We start from the raw sequence: 20,541 nt of genomic DNA, 5'->3' as shown, positions 1-20,541 counted from the left end.
ATTGATTTTGCAACTTCTCTCAGCGTGCTAAGAATCATAGTTCGCTTGCAAGGAGCGATGTATTCGAGCTAATCCGCGACAGAGGTTGTGGGCCGAGGGGAGGGGGAAGCGTGACGTCAAGAGTGGTGAGCTGGGCAGGGCCATCCTCACTGTCCTTTTTCACTAATACGCTGGTGGAGCCAAGGGGCCAGCTAGTACTTTATAAATGATCAAAAAGCTATTTATGTGAGAAATATTTAACAAATAGATATTATATAGGAACAAAGTATATAAAAATAGACTCATCTTCATCACCATCAGTCCTGCTTTAATCGTCATTTTTGGGTTTATCCCCGTTAGCTGGTGCCCCCCAGAACCCCCCCCCCAAATCTTTATCCTCTACTGTCCATGATTTTGAGCATCCTTTTGGGTAAGGCCATCCTTTTCATTTCATCTGACACCACCTCCAAACCTGGTCCTGTTCAGCCTCTCACTTGACCGCATTCCTTCCACTTCCATCTTGGTGTACCTGTGAGTTTTGCTACAAATACACAAATCATCTTAGTCCTATTACCTCCACACCAAGTTTTTCTCTTAACTCAACATTTATGTTCCTCCTAACTCCGCTAACATGCCATATATTTATCTGATCATTCTTTCCACATTCATGTTCGTCTTTCATCAACTGCTTCTCTGCTTTCATAAATGCTACGCTTTAATGCCCAAGAGACTCCCTGTAGAAGTCAGAATGAGGGGCATCTTCAAGAATTTCTTCCATGCACCTCTTGCCCTCACTATCGGTGCTATGCTTCTATCTCCCTCTGCACTCTGTGTGCCACATAATTAGCAGACTTTGCCTGCTTTCTCAACAACACTTTCACTCCTCTTGCTTTCTTCAAAAAAAGGTCACACTCTGTTTGCCAATTACTCTTCACATTACTACATCTTTTACAAAGCCACTTACAATAAACATGCGTTAGATTAAGTGTCTCCCAACACCTTTACTGCACATGATGTATGGCTGTGCACCCAACTCGTTCAAGCCTTTACCACTTATATAGACTTTGGTCTTTTTTGCATTTAACTTGAGGCCATTTGCTTCCTTAGTAGTTTTCATTTTCAATATCTTCTCCTTTGATTCCTCTTCACAGTTTGCCATAATTATGAGATCATCAGCATACTAGAGCTCCTATTCCTTCACAAATTTCTCTGTTCACCACATTCATCACTTAATGAAAAAAGCAATGGACTTGGAACGGACAGCCCAACCTTCACCTCAAAGCTGTCACTACTATACCCATCTGCTTTCCTGACCATTGTTTACGCTTCATCATACATTGACATCACTAGCCATTCATCCACAATTAACTTTCTTAATGCCCACCTCACCACCTTCCATGGCACCCTGTCAAATACTTTCTTTAGGTGTGCAAAAACATAATGCAGTTTCTAACAGTAAGGATCGCATCAGGTGTTACCTTCCCAGGCATGAGACCAAACTGCATTTCAATAACTTTGAAGTGATCCCTGATTCTTTTAGATATCACCCTCTCAATCATCTTAACATTCCTCTCCAAACGTTTACTTCATTTGTATACAAGTATTTGTTGTCTCCATTTTATAACTTTTCTGTCAATAGTGTAGTTGTTTCAATGTGGGACAAAGGGGTTGTGCCCAGTTTTCATATATTCATATATATAAACTGATGCTGATTCAGAATTTAAGCAATTTCACAAGAGAGAGAACATTGATTGGTCTATCCGACTCATTTAGTGCAAAGTGTTAGTCAGTCACCTAGTTTAAAACCATATTTTGTTGTCTTACATCCTTAAATGGAGCAAAATTTGATTAAGTTTCCTTAATTACCTTGTTTTGATTATTGAAAGACCGTTTTAAAATGAAGTATACTGACACTGAAAGTGTCAGTCGCTGACAGGCTGTAGTCTTTATTTGACTTTATATATTTTATGTATTTATATACTGTATATATTATTTGATTTAATATATTTTTATCCCAAAGTCTAGTTTTTTTTTAAACATTGAAATATTGATAAAGCACTACTTTGTTGTTTTGTAAAGTCAAAAATGTGTCCTTGCAGCAAAATGTTCCTGTGCAATGAGAATGTCTAACTGATGAAGAGTGAGTGAGTATGACACAGACAAGATTGTTTCTCACTGGCTATTGGTGCGGCACAGCTGGCGGCCAGGGCATTTTGCTCCGAAGCTTGAATTTTTCTTGTCTGCTGTTTGCAACTAGTAGTGAGGTGGCTGTCTCGAGCCAGTGTTTCCATATTGAGATAATTGATAAGCATATGTGAAGACGAATTGCAAATCCACCTGCTGCTGCTGCACACTGTGTGCTGTAATACAGTCAAGGTACTTTCTGGATCTGCTCCTAATTGTATTTGAACATACTGTATTATACCCTCTTTTTTCACCACGCATGTAGAGAACCCACATTTTAATTAACAAATGGTTTTGGATTATAGTTAATTTTAATCAAAATGCAAAATAACAGTTGTGTTTTTGTTTCATTTTTTCTAGTTAAAAAAATTTCCAGGGTGGGGTAATATAGTGTAAGGTTGTTGTGCTCTCATAAAAATGTTTTGTTAGCATGAGAAATTAAACTGGCAGAAGGTGAAAAAAAAAAACATTCTTCTTGCGCTTTGTCTTCTATAGTTTACTCTTCACTTATCTGGTGTCATGTTTGGTAGATGTGAGTGATGTCCTACGTGCAGGTCTGCTCACCGGCTGGATTTTTATCAATTCACAGCTCATCTTCTATCTTGCTGATCTGCCTTCCTCACTTACACCTTATCAAACTGTCTTCATAGCCCTGTTCACATCTACTCCATGACACCTGACCTGGCTCGTCTCTCTATTAATATACCACTTGTTCTCTTGAATTCTTCTCTACCAGGACCCCATGCTCCTGTTGCTTTGAAACACCAAATCATCACCTGTATCCTAACTTAATTAAATCACCTTCTGAACCTTCAGCTATATTGCTAGCACTCACTGACTCAAAGTAGCACTGGTAAACAACTTTCACTCTAGCAATCCCACTCAGGTTAGGACCCTGTCCCTGCTGGTCCCCTTCACAAATCAAGCAAGTATGAAATGAGTACCTGTGTAATGAACCAGCTGACTCGCATCAGCTGCAATTGACCTCAACATATGGGAACAGACGGTGCAGGATGGCTGCTTGAAAGCATAAACACGCATCTGTGAATGCTTCACACGTAGGTGACATTTTTGCAGAAGGGCTATGGAACAGGAGAGTATGTTTTAGCACAGTCATTAGTATAGAGGCATTTTGGGTGATTCTCTCTAGTGCAAAGGAAACTTTGAAGAGAATGTAAATTTTAAAATGTGCTACAGTCAGTAGCAAGTCTGTGCATTCACTTTGAATAAATGTATGCTATGCAGGTTATATTGTTTATATCCTGCAGCAAGTTAAATTAATGATAAATATGTGGAAATCTCTTAGGCAACATTATAAAATATTCAAAGTCAGACCAAAGGAGTGATTAGATAGCCTTTGATCCTTTGTGGTTTATTTTTCCACCCTGATGTTTTTGATTTCCTTTTTTCTATCACTATCTGGCCATTAGTGAACAGTCTTTTTAAGGTCTGTATCTTAACTGTCTAAACCAACTAAGTGCAAAGATATACTAAAGTTAAATAAAGTGAAATGAATCACACTGTGTTCTCATAGACATTATCAAAGTGGACACTCAAATTATACATGACAATATACTTTGGTATATAGTTTAGATGGGTTATGAATAGTCACTACTTAGAGTTTACAGTTATTTATATGAAGAATTTGCATCCTGGTCCAGAAGAGCCCTTTCTGTTGAGTTCTGTTGCACCTGAACTTGTAATAATTGTGTATTATTCCTCAATAAAATCATTACTTACTTGGTTAGGGAATTCAAATTGATTTTAGTGTCTTCTTGTTTAAAACAGTGACAAATAACTGTCAGATAAAATTACATAGAGAGCAGAAGGTGATGTAACTATCTTAGTGTGACTGGAATCATATTTGAAACCTAGAGAAAACAGTTTCAAGTAAGAGCTCACCTTATGAGTAGCACTTTCTTCTGAAGTTTATACAAAATACCATTACACACCTATGAACAAGGAGACTCCATATATATAATAAAGACTGCTAAGAGCAAGGGGGTGTAATATTGAAAACAGCCCAGTTACTAGGACTGATATTTATGTCAAGAGACTTCTGGCTTGTTCCTGACAATGTATTAACAGCTCAATACAGAGGCAGACAATTACAGCAGAAGAATAGCCAAGTTGAAACAAGGTGGTCCCATGGACGTGCTCTGTCGGTGGTTGCTGTGTTGAACACAGAATTCTGTCAGTACAGGGCAGAACAGATTCATCCCGATTAACTGAGAGATTTATTTGGAATAAGTACTAACACAATGTGAAAAGCCTAAACAGATGCAACTAAGATGTGGAATAAGGATGACGTGGTAAAAACAGGCAGAAAACATCTACAGTTTCCTGGTCATGTTCTTCATGTCCTACCAGCTGTCTGTATGTCACAAAGGTTCATCAATACTGAAAGTAAGATGCTTAAATGTAAATAAGGCTGCCTTTTGCTTTTACAGTAAACCTTTCCTTTGCACCTTGAACCAGGTGACAGAGCAAGTAGAGATGAGATTAACTCCTGACTAAACAGTAAGCGGAAGTAACAACAGCAGTATTGAGCTTTTCTGCCCAGTTGTATCTCTTAATTTTTTAAAAGAAAGTATGGAGTATTTGGCTCAAATCTCTTGACACTTTCCTTCTGTACTTCTACTGGAATGCACTGATGTCTGCTGACTACATCCTCGCCTCTCTATATCTTGATCTAGCAGAGACTGTAATTGTGATATACATTTTTTATAAACTAGCATTCATTATACAATCATCCATATGTCTTGAATATGAACATAGTGTGCATATGGTAAACCTGCTCAGTAAGACCTTAACATAAATTTAAAGTTGACAGTGCTCTTTGAGAATGTTCAAGTTCATTATTTACATTTTTTGCTGCTTCATAGCACTATGTGCAAAATACAGCAGGTGACAATAACTGTTGTTTCTATAATTATGAGACCTCCTGTTAAGAATCTTACATTCTTTTAATGTGTTAATTTAGAGGTGCCTTCTGTGCAATGTTCATGTAAAAAAATCTGTTTCATTCCAATCCTACTGGAGGTGCAAGTGCTATGCATGACATACCTGGGAGCTACAGTAACTTAAAATGGTTATCTTGTGACACCAGAATGAAAAATTCCCCCTGTGCTAATAATGTATTAGAAGAGAAGAAGCTGTTTTGTAATATTTAGAGCAGCTCTGGAAATCATAGTAGTCTTCAGAAGAATGATTAAATTTTCTTTGTAAGTTGACTGTATTTCCATCAAAGTGACTGTAATTCCATCAGGCCTGCTTTGAGCTGATTTGGTGTGATTGTTTTTCATGGTGAAAAAAGAAAAAACACAATCTTAGTGTGCTGTTTATTTGCTTCTCCTCTCATCCTTTTTCAACATCTGTGAGAATCGGGCAAGGCAAAAAAAAAAAAAAAGGCCTTACTGAATTAATTTTAAAAAGTTCAATTTGCTGAACAAGATAAGCATTATATGCCCTTTGGTATTCATTAGTAACGTTTAACCCAGGCCTTTTTTGTTGGATTGAGGCACTAAATGGAGGGGTAGGCGTTAAACTTAAGGCAGCTCATGCAGCTTGAATTGCCAGCTTTATGTCTGAGAAGCTGTCCCCTATTTATGCAGATTATTTGTGTGTTTTGATTCTCAGTACTGAAGTCTATTAATTATTTCTAGAGATTATTTCTGTGCTGATCACAAGGCTTCCATAAAATTTATAACAAGACGAACTTTATTTATGTTTTTTTGTTGCTATACACATGATGACATAACATGTTAAGAAAAAAATGCATATAAGGAAGCATGAGTTTAATTCTTTCATATGAAGCAAAAAGGCAATTTTTACGAGTTTCCCATTTGAAATTATTTGGCTATAACATTCCAATATCCTTAAGCAGTGCTGGCACTTTAAAAAATGCCGCCTTAGGCTTTCTCATTTTTGACACCTTCCCCCTTTTTAGCCTTCTTAGGCACAAGACAATACAGTTAGTCTGCAAATAATACATTCTGAGGTACAGGCTTCGTGACACAATAGTCTCTCAATACAGTGCTTGCTTGGAACCACAGAGAAAATAAAGGCAAAGCAAACAATAAACACAGTATTATTTTGGGAAAAATTAAAAAATATTACCTTTGAAACAAATACACAATACAGGCATTTAAGACAATAAAATGTACACATTTTTCAATATCCTGCACCCACCTGTAGCCTTGAAAGGCACATTCATCATTTTGATTCTCAAAAGGAGTGGCGGTGCAAACTGCGTTAATACAAAATTCGAAAACAGCTAAAATTAATGTGTGTCTCACCATTACTAAAGGAAGAATATAAACAAGAAACTGAATATTCATGCAATTCTTAAGGGCTATACAATTTTCCATAGTATTATTTCATATTATTTAAAAAAAAAAAAAAGACCATGAATAAAAATACCACACTTACCCAAATGCTACCTGCTTCCTTGTCACCTCACCACATGTACTGGTCTTGTTGTTCGTCTCATGTGCTTGACATGAAATAAATTGTGTTGCTGATTACTTACATGACAATACTATTTTGTACATATTTTTTCACTGTGTTTTTTAATCCACATCTTTTAGAATTTTTTAACAGTATATTTGTAGATGATTACAGTTAATAAATGGTTGCTGTGTTAACTGTAGAAACATAGTTCTTTTTTGTCCCCCTATTTAAGGTACTGTTTTTTTTTTTTACAAAGATGAGCCATGTAAAGAAAACCATAAAGAGCCACACTATATGAGAAAATGAATGAATATGAAACATATGACATAAGTAAGTGTGCAGAGTCAGCAAAAGATTAGAGCTAGAAGGGTCTGCATCCAGAAAGCAGTCAGACTAGAAAACCATATGCTTTGGAAAGCTTGAAATTCTTAGTGACAGAGACAGAGAGAGAAATTGCTGGATTATTTTCATTTCAAGATTTCACCAAGCACTGGATTGGAGATTGTGTGAGCTGGTGTAACGCATCTTTTGTGAACATACAAAACAATAAACAACTGGATGTTATTAAGCAACTGCACCTGCTCTTCATTTATGAATTTTCCACAAATACTGTCAGAAGCTGGATCAACATAAATATGTGTGTCAACTCTACAAGCCAAGAGACACATACAAAAACAAAATCACAACAGATTTTATTTTTGTTCTTTATTTCGCCTTATACAATTCCTTGTATTAGGAATTTGTTAGTTTTCGCATACCCCTCGGGGTCAGAGCGCCTCAGCCATTGTACAGTGCCCCTGGAGTAATTGCAGGTTAAGGGTCTTGCTCAAGGGCCCAGCAGAGTAGGATCTCTTTTTGGCAGTGACAGGGATTCGAACCGGAAACCTTCTGGATACCATCACAGATCCTTAGCCTCAGAGCCTCCACTCCGCCCTAACTGGTAGGATTTTCACCGATGACCTGAAATGTGCTACAAGACCTAATGAAGTTAGTAAAAAGAGGACCATGCAAGATGTCACACTAACAAGTGAAGTTTTTCCTCCTCATTACATGTTGGTGCATGCCTTTTTATGGGGAGAACTTACAATACAATACAATACAGTTTATTTTTGTATAGCCCAAAATCACACAGGAAGTGCCGCAATGGGCTTTAACAGGCCCTACCTCTTGACAGCCCCCCAGCCTTGACTCTCTAAGAAGACAAGGAAAAACTCCCAAAAAAAACCTTGTAGGGAAAAAATGGAAGAAACCTTGGGAAAGGCAGTTCAAAGAGAGGCCCCTTTCCAGGTAGGTTGGGCGTGCAGTGGGTGTCAAAAGAAGGGGGTCAATACAATACAATGCAATACACAGAACAGAACAATTTCTCAATATAGTAAGAAATAAAAAATATAAATTTTAGAAGTACAGAGCAGAATTGAACAGTAGATGATATATCCCATAATAAGATTTGGATTTGTGTAGAGTCCTAGAGACCTCATCCTTCAAGCTGCCTCCCCCATTTGGCCATTCCACGGCTGAAACAGTGCTGGGCCAACCAATCCGATAAAAGGACCCCTCTTTCCCACGATTCCTGCGATCCTCCATCTGGGATGACTTTTCCTTAGGCAGGCAAAACAACTTGGCAGGTGGGCCATGGCACCAAGTGCCCACATTTGAGTACCGAGAAGGAAAACAACTTCTGCCTTGCTTTGTAATCTGTCTCACTGTAGATCAGGCAAGCAGAATGTGCTATAGTGAAACAGTCTATGAGATCAGTTAGGACAAGTGGTGGAAACCCGTATATACCCTCACCGGCCAACTTCATTAGGTACACTTGTTCAACTGCTTATTAACGCAAATCTCTAATCAGCTAATCACATGGCAGCAACTCAATGAATTTAGGCATATAGCCATTGTCAAGACAACTTGCTAAAGTTCAAACTGAGCATCAGAATGGGTAAGAAAAGTGATTTAAGAGATTTTGAACATGGCATGGTTGTTGGTACCAGATGGACTCGTCTGAATATTCCAGAAACTGGTCATGTACTGGGATTTTCTTGGATTTACAGAGAATGGTCCTAAAAAGGGAAAATATCCAGTGAGCGGCAGTTGCCTGGCGGACAAGCCTTGTTGATGCCAGAGGTCAAAAGAGAATGGCCAGACTGGTTTGAGCTGATAGAAAAGCAACAGTAACTCAAATAATCACTCTTTACAACCAGGGTAGGCAGAAGAGCATCTCTGAATGCACAACACATCGAACTTTGAAGCAGATGTGCTACAGCAGGAGAAGACCATGTTGGGTGCCACTCCTGTCAACTAAGAACAGGCAACTGAGGCTACCATTCACAAAAGCTCACCAAAATTGGACAACAGAAGATTGGAAAAATGTTGCCTGGTCTGATGAGTCTCAGTTTCTGCTGCAACATATTCAGATGGTAGGGTCAGAATTTGGCGTCAACAACATCAAAGCATGGATCCGTCCTCTTTGTATCAATAGTTCAGGCTGGTGGTGGTGTAATGGTGTGGGGGATATTTTTCCTGGCACAATTTGTTTAAATGCTACAGCCTACCAGGGTATTATTACTGACCATGTCCATCTCTTTATGACCACAGTGTACCCATCTTCTGATGGCTGCTTCCAGCAGGATAACGCTCCATTTTGCAAAGCTCAAATCATCTCAAACTGGTTTTTTGAGCATAACAATGAGTCCCTTGTACTCAAATGGCCTCTACAGTCACCAGATCTCAACCTAATCAAGCACGTTTGGGATGTGGTGGAACAAGAGATTCACACCATGGAATTACAGCCAACAAATCTGCAACAACTGTGTGATGCTATCATGTCAATATGGACCAAAATCCCTGAGGAATGTTTCTAGCACCTTGTTGAGTCTATGCCACGAAGAATTATGGCAGTTTTGAAGGCAAAAAGTGAGTCCAACCTGTTAACTAGTAAGGTTCACCTCATAAAGTGGGTGGTGAGTGTATGTTGTGCATTTGACTTGAAGTGCATATACATTGTTGCCACTCATTGCTGCAATTGGAACTGACAATTCAGGCAGAGCAAAATAGAAATACATGTTTAATTTTTGACATTGGACACTGTCCCATGGAACCCAATGCCTTTGAGTAATTTAATAGTCAATGAACAGTAAATGTGGATGAGCAAAAGTAAAGAGAAAAAAAATGGAAAAGATCAGAGAACATCTGCTTACCACTGCATTTCTTTTCACTTTAGCATGGCTTTAGGTTTTCCTTAATCCAGTTTTCTGAAAGGCACAAAAAGATTCCTGGAAGAATGCTTCCCAGAGTGGGAGTCTTCTTGTTCCGAACACCACTCGAATGCATTGGACAAAGTAATGTGCAATAATTAAACTGTTTTTTTTTCCCCCTGAAGTTAGGTTTTGCTTTAAAGAATGAGCACTAAGATAGGAGACATGGCTAAGACTGGCAGCAGTAACAATAGTGGCCATTCCCCAGGCTTAATGTAATCAGTTTAATATGGTTTGTGTGTTTTCATCCAGCTGGATGTTAATACCACACACTGTACTCTCATTAGTTAATGCTACCCTTGGGGGACAAGTGTTCTGCATATTAAAGTAAGGTACATTTTGTAATGATGGTGAAACCTAATGTGGTAAAAAAGAAAGGCCAATAGTTATTGTTACCGTGAAATCTTGGGAAGCTGGCTTTAAATCTGGGACAGCTACAGCACATTAGGTTTGGAAGAGCATACACATTATCTCAGGTCTCATAGGAGGATGTGTTTCTGTATTGGAATCATTGCTCTATGACAAGCTTATCAGTACTGACCTTGGCATTTCAACTAGGGTCCAAGGTATTTGAACTTAATGTAATGAGTCCCTACTGCCTTTCGCTTTACTATGATGCTACTTTCGCCTCTGTGCCGAGACTGTAAATGCAGGATACGACTTCCATGTGGAGATAAGATGGCAGTAGTCTTTGGGAAGCAGAATGAAGGGATCCAGCAGTTGTTACTGTATTTGTTAGGCTAAAAAAGTCACCACTTAAACATCAAATCAAATACTAAAAAAAACAAAACACTCGTGATCTTGTCAACCATATGATGTTACTTAATGAAGGATATTGACAAAACCTACACCATGAGATTTAAACACATCAACAGTTAATAAATCCTACCATTTTACTAAAAAGAAGTGCGACACTGCTACTGTTCAAACATGACTTGGTGAATGCTGTGTAAAATATGTATAGCTGCAAATTCCCAGGTGAAATTTGCTGAACCTTGAAAAAAAAACAAAAGTATTTGAGGATATGAAGCCTGACTGTCCTAGTGAAAGTGCTCAGGGGATAAGCTAAATGACAGCTGCAGTTTGCAGGATCTATAACATGGATTGAGATGGTAGGAGGCTCTCGGTAATTGATTCAGATTATTTCTGTTTTCCAAGGCACTTGAGGCTCATATGGACAGTTGCACTTTATTGCATTTTGGTGCCTAAAAAAGTTTCATGATACAAATGAAGTCAGTGATGACCTAGGCTCTGTCACTTTGTCCAGTCAGCTGGAAATCATAACTCTTCATGAGCATTTGCTGAGTTTATGTCTTAAATATTTGCTACAGTGGACATAACATTCTTACACCTGGAGCCTGGAGCCTAGCCTGGCAGCATTGGGCAGAAGTTGGAAATGTTCACTGTCCTGAGACCATCACAGGGCTCACTCATAACTCATACATGCCCTCTAAAGGCATAAATTTAGAAATGTTGTATAACCTAGCAGCACGTTTTTGGCATGTGGAAGGAAAACCTGGATATCCACAGAAACTATTTACATTTATTCATTTGGTTGATGCTTTTATCCAAAGTGACTTGCAATGTTCGAGATATAGTTGGTTACATTTCTTTCTGTTTTTTCCAATTGGCGCACAGGCAGGTAAAGTGACATGCTCATGGTCAGACAGTATCAGTGGTGGGATTTAAACCCACAACCTCAGAGTTTGCCTTAACCACCGTGGCACACTGCAGTAACTCAAATATGTGGAGAACATAGTGACTTTACATAGACAGTGATGAGGTGTGGTATTCAAACCAAGGATGCTGGATCCATGAGTTAGCAGTGATAACCACTTTTGTGCTGCCAGCAACAGATTGCACCAATAATAGCTTTTAGTGGTGTGCATATTGTGGTGTTGAATTTTGTCTTGTCAGGTCTGTTGCTGCTTGCAAGGTAGAAGCATGCAGTGGTGGTACGTCTGAAGTTAGCCATACCCATCCATCCATGTTAAGTATCCATTTAATTGAATTTAGGGGTTGCAAAGGCCCAGAGCCAATCCTGGCATCATCAGGTGCAAGTCTGAAACCAACTACTCATATGGGACCAAATGAAAGTCCCCAGTTAATCTAATTCACATGTCTTTGAGAAGCTAGAGGAAAGGTAGCGTATCCAGAGAAAATCCTACACAAACACGGTGATAATGTGAATTCCACAGACACCCACTAGACCGGGATTTAGTCTATGAATATCTGAGGTAGCATCTCTAGCCACTGTACCCACCTTGCAAACTGAAGTTGACTAAGGTTTTTTTAATATGTTATTCTGTTAATTATTTCTAAGTGAGTAATAACTTTCATTGACAGGTGCGCATGGTTGACTTTATGTATTTACATTTAAAAATTTAAGGGTAGTTCTGCTGGAGGAATTTAACTTCACCGGTCATGTTTAAATAATGTTGTATATAAAACACAGGTGGTCTGGTGGCTCAGTAGCTAAAGATCTGTACTGGTATCTGGAAGGCTGCTGGTTCAAATCCCATTAGTACCAGAAGGGATTCAATTTCATTGGACCTTTGAGCAAGACCCTTAACTTGAAAATTACTCCAGGGTATACAATGGCTGACCCTGTGCTCTGACCCCCAATGGTCATGAGAAAAAGCAATCCCTCAAGGATTAATAAAGTATATCAAATCAAAAAAAAAGTAATTGTTCAATATACATATTCTTATATTGCTTTGGAGCAATCTTAAATGTACTACTTGCATTTTCACTGCCCTTATAGTTTTATAGACTATATTCTTGCTGTTTGATTGTGCATTGATACTCTTTATTCAGTACTTCTTACTAGCTTTAGGCTTCTTTTCATGGCTGAAGGTTTAGTGACATGAGCAGAAGTTCTCTGTGGGAGCTGGGAGATTTGTTCCAGAACTTGCCTGGATTCCCTGTTATTTCACTTGGTTAGCCGAAACTATAAATGAAACTTTGACCACTTAACCTCACATCGGTGGTGTACTTAAATTCTTAAAACGATTTTGGTCTTGTTCGTTTTGCAGTATGCATGGCTTAATCTCCTGTTGACAAGACAAGCTGCCTCACTTTTGGCTATTAATATTTCACTTGGCTTGAGTGTTTCAGACTATGAGAGAATTCCGTGGGAGTGTGCTTGCACATGCTCTTGCAGTTTAGTAATCTGTACCTTGAACACTCAGCTGTGTTTATACACCAACCAGCCCCCCAACCATAAGGAATGAAGGCTAGATAAGGCTGAAGCCAATTAGATTCTGTGTGTGTGCGGTGTGCTGAAGTTTAACCCATTATGACCCACTGCTCCAACCACATATTATACAGCACAAAAGGGGTATGTGTGTATTTATATACATAGGGTACTGAATTTGTATTTAAAAGTAAGGCAATGTCTTTTCTACATAACAATCCATACCACATGTTTAGTGGCAAGTTATTTAAAAAATAACTACTACTACTTACATTCTCTGATTAGGAATCCTTCAAGGAAGAAAAACATTAAAAGCGGACACAGATTTGCTTTTCATGGTGTTTATTGTGTTGCTTACCTGTATGCATATAAATTGCATTTTATACAGTTTTAATGACGAATACACGGTTAAAAGGTAAATAATTTCCCTGTCACTACAGTTTTGCGATCAGTCCCATGGCTGGCAACATTACCATCCCTTCAAGGATAGCTGGTTTTGGGTAAGACATATATACTGTATGCGTGTCCTGTTTAGGCGGATGACTCTGTCATATATGTTTCAGGTTATTTTAGTGTGAATGGAGATGCTTTTGTAAATATATTTGCATGTGTAAATGTTAGTGTGGATGGAGGAGAAAGTTTTCGTATAAAAATGCAATTTTTAAATGAAAACCTAGTAGTGTGGAGTGGACATAGCCTTAGATAGGCTGGCAGTTTGTTAACAGGCACATTAATACATATGCCCACAGTGTGGAATTTAAGCATCACCAATCAACTGAATATTTTCAAAATAAAGAAAAAAGCTAAAATCCCTGGATTCCCTTCTATTCAAACCTGGGAGAATGTACAAACTCAACACCTAATCCAAAACATGAGCTGCTGCTTGAGCATTATGAAGCTGACAACACTACCTACTGCACCATGGTTCTGAACTAGTAGTTATGATATTAAATTTAAATTGCATATATTATTAGTATGAAAGCATCTGCCCATTATTTTTGACCTACTTAATTAAATATAGGATAACATGGGAAAGGCTATCTTGAAAGCATCTCTTTTATCATCTTGGCAGGTCAATGTATTGGTGATATTTATGACAACTCCGGTCTTGGAACATTCTAATTACTGAGGTCCTCCTTCAGCCAATATCCTTTCCACCCCTAACTTACCCCCATATAATGTTTTCTGTTTGCTGTCTCCAAATGTAAAGGCAGTGTCATCTCAAAATGCTAGATGAATGCAAGACTTACCTTTCCTCTGTGTCTGATAGCTTGACATCTTTTCTTCATCACCCATCTCATGGAAAACTTATTAAATTAACATCTCTACTGTATATCTTCTAAAAACCCAAATAATACACATGTTCAGTTGAAAATTGTACATCACTTATACCATTTACAAAATTTTTGCTGTTTTTTTGGGTGCTAATCCTATTTGTTACTTGTGTCCCCTAACTGACCCGGCACATTTCTTCAATTGTTTGAGGTTTTTCTCCCTGTTTATGCTTTTTGGTCTGCTGTGTGTTACTGCCTGTTGTCTATTCCCTTTTTGCTTCTTATATTCTTAACTCCTGAACTCCTCTACTCTTACCTCACTTTTATGCAGCACATATGAGGCTGTTTTATATGAGTATGGTAGCCTCTCGCAGTAGATTGTCTGATTCTCTCTCCATAAATTTCTATAAAATCTGTTTCTTTTGACCTCTTCTTTTTGTTCTTTCAGTGGCGTGGATCAATGAATCATCTGTTTCCAATGTTGAAAAGAGTCTGTGTGTTTGGTTGAGAGCTGGTTTGCCAGTGGTCAGTTTTAATTTCTGATTTCTCCCTTTTGCTATGTCTCTTCTCTGCTTTTGGGCTTGCTGAGTCTCTTGTGCTGCCTGTCTCTCTCCCTGGTCTGAATGGACATCAGTAACTTTTGATCCTTTAGGTGTTTCTTTCACGGAGTGGTTTTATTGGGTTATTATCCCTACTTGTCTTGAACTTCCCTTCTTTAATTTTCATTAAATCACTTTTCATAGTTGTGGATTTCTTGTTAAATTTCAATAACAAACAGATTATCATAAAACCATGGTGGGAATCAGCATTAAACGTGCTGCCATTTTAATCCAAATTTTACTTTTCTGTCTTCATATATTCTACCTGTCATTTCACATTCTTTGTCTTCTAGAAATGGATTTTATTTTTATTTCTACACTTCACAGCTTGGATGCCTTTTTCTTTTCACAACAAGCCATGGGATACTGTTCACAGCTCATGTCTGCTCTAATTCGCCTAAATGTTTTAAGTATTACATCAGAATTCATCAGTTCCAGCTAGCCTTAGGAGAAATTAGCAGGATTTTATACAGGAATATAACCTTTGACCTGATTGTGTTATCTAATCCCCTGTTGCTAATAAGTGTGTAGATATAGTCAAGTTTGGCACAGCTGCTAGCGTCTGTCTCTTGAGCTGTCTTTTGGGACTTGCAGAAAAACATCTTACCATTTTCCTGCAGTGCCTCTTCTGAATAATGCAATAAAAACACAAGTTTTTGCACATACTTTTTAATTTTTTTTGTACTCTTATGTGAAGCTCATGCACACACAGGCTAAATTTCTTTTTAACCGCTTTTTAAAAAAACTCTACACCTCAAAAGTCCCCAAAAGGGATAGATAGGCTCATGATTATGTAACAAAATGAAAAGCTAAATATCATTAATCTTTCTCTCAGAAAGTCTGACACCATTTAGTTAAGATTCATGTGTTAGCAAAGCATTTACTTCCAATTTTCAATTATGCTAGTAGTGAGCTTCAATATACCTCTGTAACAAATTCTGACATCCAGCTCTTCTCAAGTTACCTTGTCTGTATCCATTTTGCATAATGATGCCTGTGAGTGGCGAAAAGAAGTGACTAGCTTTGTTAGATTCCATGCTTATAAAACTGAACAAATACATAAACTGGTTCAATCCATATTTTTTGCTTCTTCTCACAGGTTACTGATAACCAGTTGTCTGTGTGTTCACAACTATAGTTGTACACCTTGCCATTTTCAAAACTAAACAAGAGATGCTTCTAGCAATCAGTACCTTCAGGAATTTTGAGAAAATGTGCTGGTGCTCTGGACAAGGCTAAGTTACTGTGACCCCTAATGAAATATTATAACTGTATTGGCTAACCTTAACCACTTTAGAATAGAATGACCACTTACATAATGTCACATGAAAATATACAAATCAGAAACTGCATAAGCAGTTTGGAAATTATATGGATAGATGGACATCATAAGTAGCATCAGTGGCAGCAGCGCTTGTGGAGAGGTTTCTGCAATGGGTTGTCTCACAAAATATTATATTAAATATGGGTTTACATTGTTTTTATTTTTCTCAGAAAGATTTTGTTGAAAGATTTTAATTAATAAAAGATACAAAACTTTGAAGGAATGCTGTTGGATGTTAGAATAATTCCTGTATTTTGTCTCGCAAAATTCTTCCTTTTTAAAGTATCCCTATATTCCTTTTAAGACTTGTTTAATGTTTACAGTTGGATCCCTTGTAATTATTCTAATTATATGCACACAAATGTCTCAACTTCAGGGTTAAACAACTGTGTCTGTGGGACCATAAAGTGGTTAAAAGTCGACTTGCAATTACTGAATAGAGGTACCTGAGAACTGCAGCTGCATTTTTTGCTGAAGTTGTGGAAAATGTGTTTCCTTCTCAATAGTTGAAGTGATTGTGATGAAGCAAATTAATGCACTTTGAAACGCATTTTATGTAATATTTTAAAGACCTTATGAATCCATTACTTTCTCTTGCAATGAAATGTGAATTCTCACACTGTTCAACCAAGAAATCTCTCTTTTCCATGTGAAGCAATGTCATTTCAGTTTTTGCAACCTCAACTCGTCAGTAACATTCAAGACTTTTTAGATTTCTGTCCAGTGTAAATAATAAAAGCATATAACTTTTTTGAGTGTGAGTTTTACCAGTAAGTGTTTTGGTGTAGCTTTCTGAAAAAAGCAATGTATTTACAAGTTGATTCTTGATTTAATTATTACTAAGCTTATGGTAAGTTTGCTAAAAATATAGAAAAATTCACTTATTACGCTTTTTCCTCTAAATCCCATGGATTGCCATATTACTTTCTGTCCCTTAGTCCACCAAGTGTTTGATGCCCTTTTAGTTATCTAGTTCAGTGTTTCTTGAAGCTGCAGAGTACTATTATGTCTAGGACAGCATGGATAGGATGCACATACATCTGAAATCATATTTCATAAATGACAGTCCAAATGGTGGAGAAATGTCCCTAGAAAAAAATTCAGGTGAAACTGGGAGAAATATATCAATACCAATTGGTCTGAGGTAACAACACTACCCACCGTCCAAGAAGACTGGTATGTTGTATGTATGAACTTTCTCCTTAGTTCAGTACCCCACTATAACATAACAGGATTAATACATAAGTTTGCTAATTGAACTATTGTAGTGAAGTTTATGATTTAATCCTTTGTTTTTAGCTAATGACTGAATTTTAAAAACTCCAGAGTTAATCCTATTTCTACAGTATAAGTTTATTTCATCTGTAGCTACTTTAAGAAATTCACTAACTGAAAGTATCTTCAGCTCATTCAACATTTGTAGTCATCCTTTAAATGACATTCTTTATTTCTATACATTTTGAATAATCATTTAATTGTACATTCATCTGTTACTTTTATATACCTGCTTAATCTCAGCCAGGGTTGTCACAATGGGGCAATTTAGCATCACCAATTAACATGACAGCATATCCCTGCACTGTGTGAGGGAACTGAAGGAAACCCACGCAGACATGAAGAAAAAATTGTACAAAAACGTCACAAAGAAGGCACTCCAGCACTGTTGGGAATCTTTTATTTTAGAACTTTTTTGTCATTTTAATCTCTGTAATAATTGAAAGGTGTTTCATTTTATTTTCCTGAATTTCTTATTTTTCATAACTCCTGTGTTCAGATTCATAGATTAAATATTCATGTCCAGCTTTCCATGGGGCTAAAAATGTATTGCTGAAAATCATTGCAAAAGAAAAAAAGCTTATTATAGCTGTCAAGCTAAGACTGTTAAAGTTAATTTTGTAAGTTGTTGAGTGAGACTTGCCTTGCAGCAAATATTATTTCAGAATCATTTTATTTGTAGCATTGTTTGAAATAGTACATTTTATCACCCTTGTATTCCTATGATTCTCTTATTTACATTTCCATGGTTTTGAGCGATCAGAGATTAATTATCGCTTCATGCAATGCCAAAGCTTCAGCAAATGGTGCACCAATCATCCTGTTGTGCAGTTCTTTAGCTTGTTAATGAATCCTTTTGTAAAGATAGGGACTGATACTCTAAGGGAAGATTCTGCACTTCCAGGCAGAGGGTACAGTTCTGATTTGCTTTAACTTTATGCAGATCCTGCACTGGCAGCGGAATACCTTATTTCATGAACAGACCTTTTTCTGTTATATATTTATTTTGCACAATCAGTTAAAATTTTTAAAGAGTGTAAACTGTACTGCAGAGGTAAGACACTTTTCAACATAATTTTACTGTGTAGCATATTCATAGCCTTCACAAGTTGTATTGTAAAGTATAAAGTGAGCCAAATGGTTTGAGTCTTGTCAAGGTTCAACAGAGAGTCTCAATTTAGGAACAAATCAGTCATTTGTTTTTTATTTAAAAACAAGAACTGGCCGCTTATCTCAACACAACTCACCAACCCCCTTTCATCTAAATATCTAAAATACAATCCAGTCATACTTTGAACCTCCATAAAATATTTCTATCTGCCACTTGGTAATTTACTCCAAATGTCTATGGTGAAGGAAGAGCATGCTAACATACATGCAGTGTTTATCCTTAGCCAATCTCAGCCCTCATATTTTTGTTGTGGAATTCAATTTAAAGTAATTGTTGAAACGCACTGTAGTCATTCCCTAAAACATTTATGAATTTGTCTGTCAAGTCTTTTTGTTTAACATTCAACTCTTTCAGTGTTTCCTCTCAGATTTAATCTCACAGTCCTGGAATAAGTCTGCTCACTCTTCTCTGCACTTTCTCTAGCACCACTATGTCATTTTTATAAGATGGAGACCAAAACTGCACACCATATTCCAGATTAGGCCTCTTTAGTGTATAATATTGCTTAAATATAATCTTGCTTGACATCTACTTGACATAGTGTGCTATGTGATCTAACATCTATTAGTCTTCTTAAACACATCTGTACACTGGATGTGCACAGCACCAAGTCCAATATGATTCTTGCGTCCCTTTCATAACGTGTACTTTCAAAATCTACAATTTGTACTTCTGTACGATGCTTTACATTTATTTACATTAATTATTTTTGTGAAAACTGTGAAAGCCATGTTTATGAATGGATCGTGGACATCTTTGTTGGAAGGTACTACCCATGAGATTCTGAATGTATACTTGGTATTTAGTACACTTTATTAATAGCCAGGCCTTACAGTATTTAAGGCTTAATGTGTCAAAATTTGTTCTAATTTAGTTATGCTTTCACTTTTATTATGATTGTACATTTTTAGCTGTTATGTGATAATGAATGCCTTTTGAAGTTCTTTATAATTTATTTTAAACTTTGTTGGTGACTTCGGGTGATGTATGGTGCAAAAGTTGGCATTCCACGCTCACCGTGCTTGATCTCGCATTGCACAGTCACCTGTGCTGTCTGTGTGGAACTTGCACAGTCAACCAACACGCCACCTACAACCCTAGCAACATGCAATCGCATTGTCTTGTGACTGTTAACTATGCCCTATGACACACTGACGTCCCATTCAGGATTAGTTAGTCTGCCTTGCGTGTGATGTTGCCAGGATACATACCAACTCACAGTGACATATAATAGCAAAAGGCAACTTAAAAGAGACTGAATGAAAAGTGCTTTGGTGCAATAGCAAGTTACATAAAATTGATGTTTCCTGTTATGTACTACAGGTCCCCCCTTTATAAGTGTGAAAGGACTGTATGCTCCTTTCATCACCAGTGGCATCGACCTGATAATGAACTTTACCGTTTTAACTTGTTGCAGTTTGAGCTGTGGTTGTAAACAAACCTGTTCTTGACGGAGGAGAACCTAGAAATAGAACATTCCCCACTGTAATAGCTCCTCAAGAGAGACCGCATGCGTCACAAGGATTCATTGCAGAAGTCGGCATGTGTATAACTACGTTCACTAAGAATAGCTTAATAATGCTTGAAAGGCCCACAGATAAGCCAATATGAGGTCATGGAAGAAACAGCATTTTAGTAGCACAGAAGGATTTCCTTCTAGAAATGATAGCCAGTCTGATTATAGCTGTTTAGTAGCCTGTAGCATCTTCCAGTTGAATTTATTTTTCTCTGCTGTCTCTCACCTTATGTTTTTTCCCCATACTCTTAATTAGGTGCTGAAAGATGTCAGACAGTTTCATGTCGTTACACTCTGAGGCACATCATTTTTTCTAACAA

General features: G+C 37.5%; 1 protein-coding gene across 13 annotated transcripts in view; it reads left to right on the top strand.

The window, feature by feature from the left end:
• ptprfa (protein tyrosine phosphatase receptor type Fa) overlaps positions 1 to 20,541 on the top strand; it is a 589,562-nt gene that overhangs the window by 300,956 nt on the left and 268,065 nt on the right. The window lies entirely within an intron of this gene.

Source organism: Erpetoichthys calabaricus, chromosome 10 (genome assembly GCF_900747795.2).
Source record: "Erpetoichthys calabaricus chromosome 10, fErpCal1.3, whole genome shotgun sequence".
In the NCBI taxonomy this organism is placed as follows: Eukaryota; Metazoa; Chordata; class Cladistia; order Polypteriformes; family Polypteridae; genus Erpetoichthys; species Erpetoichthys calabaricus.
This window is presented reverse-complemented; position numbering and strand designations above follow the sequence as displayed.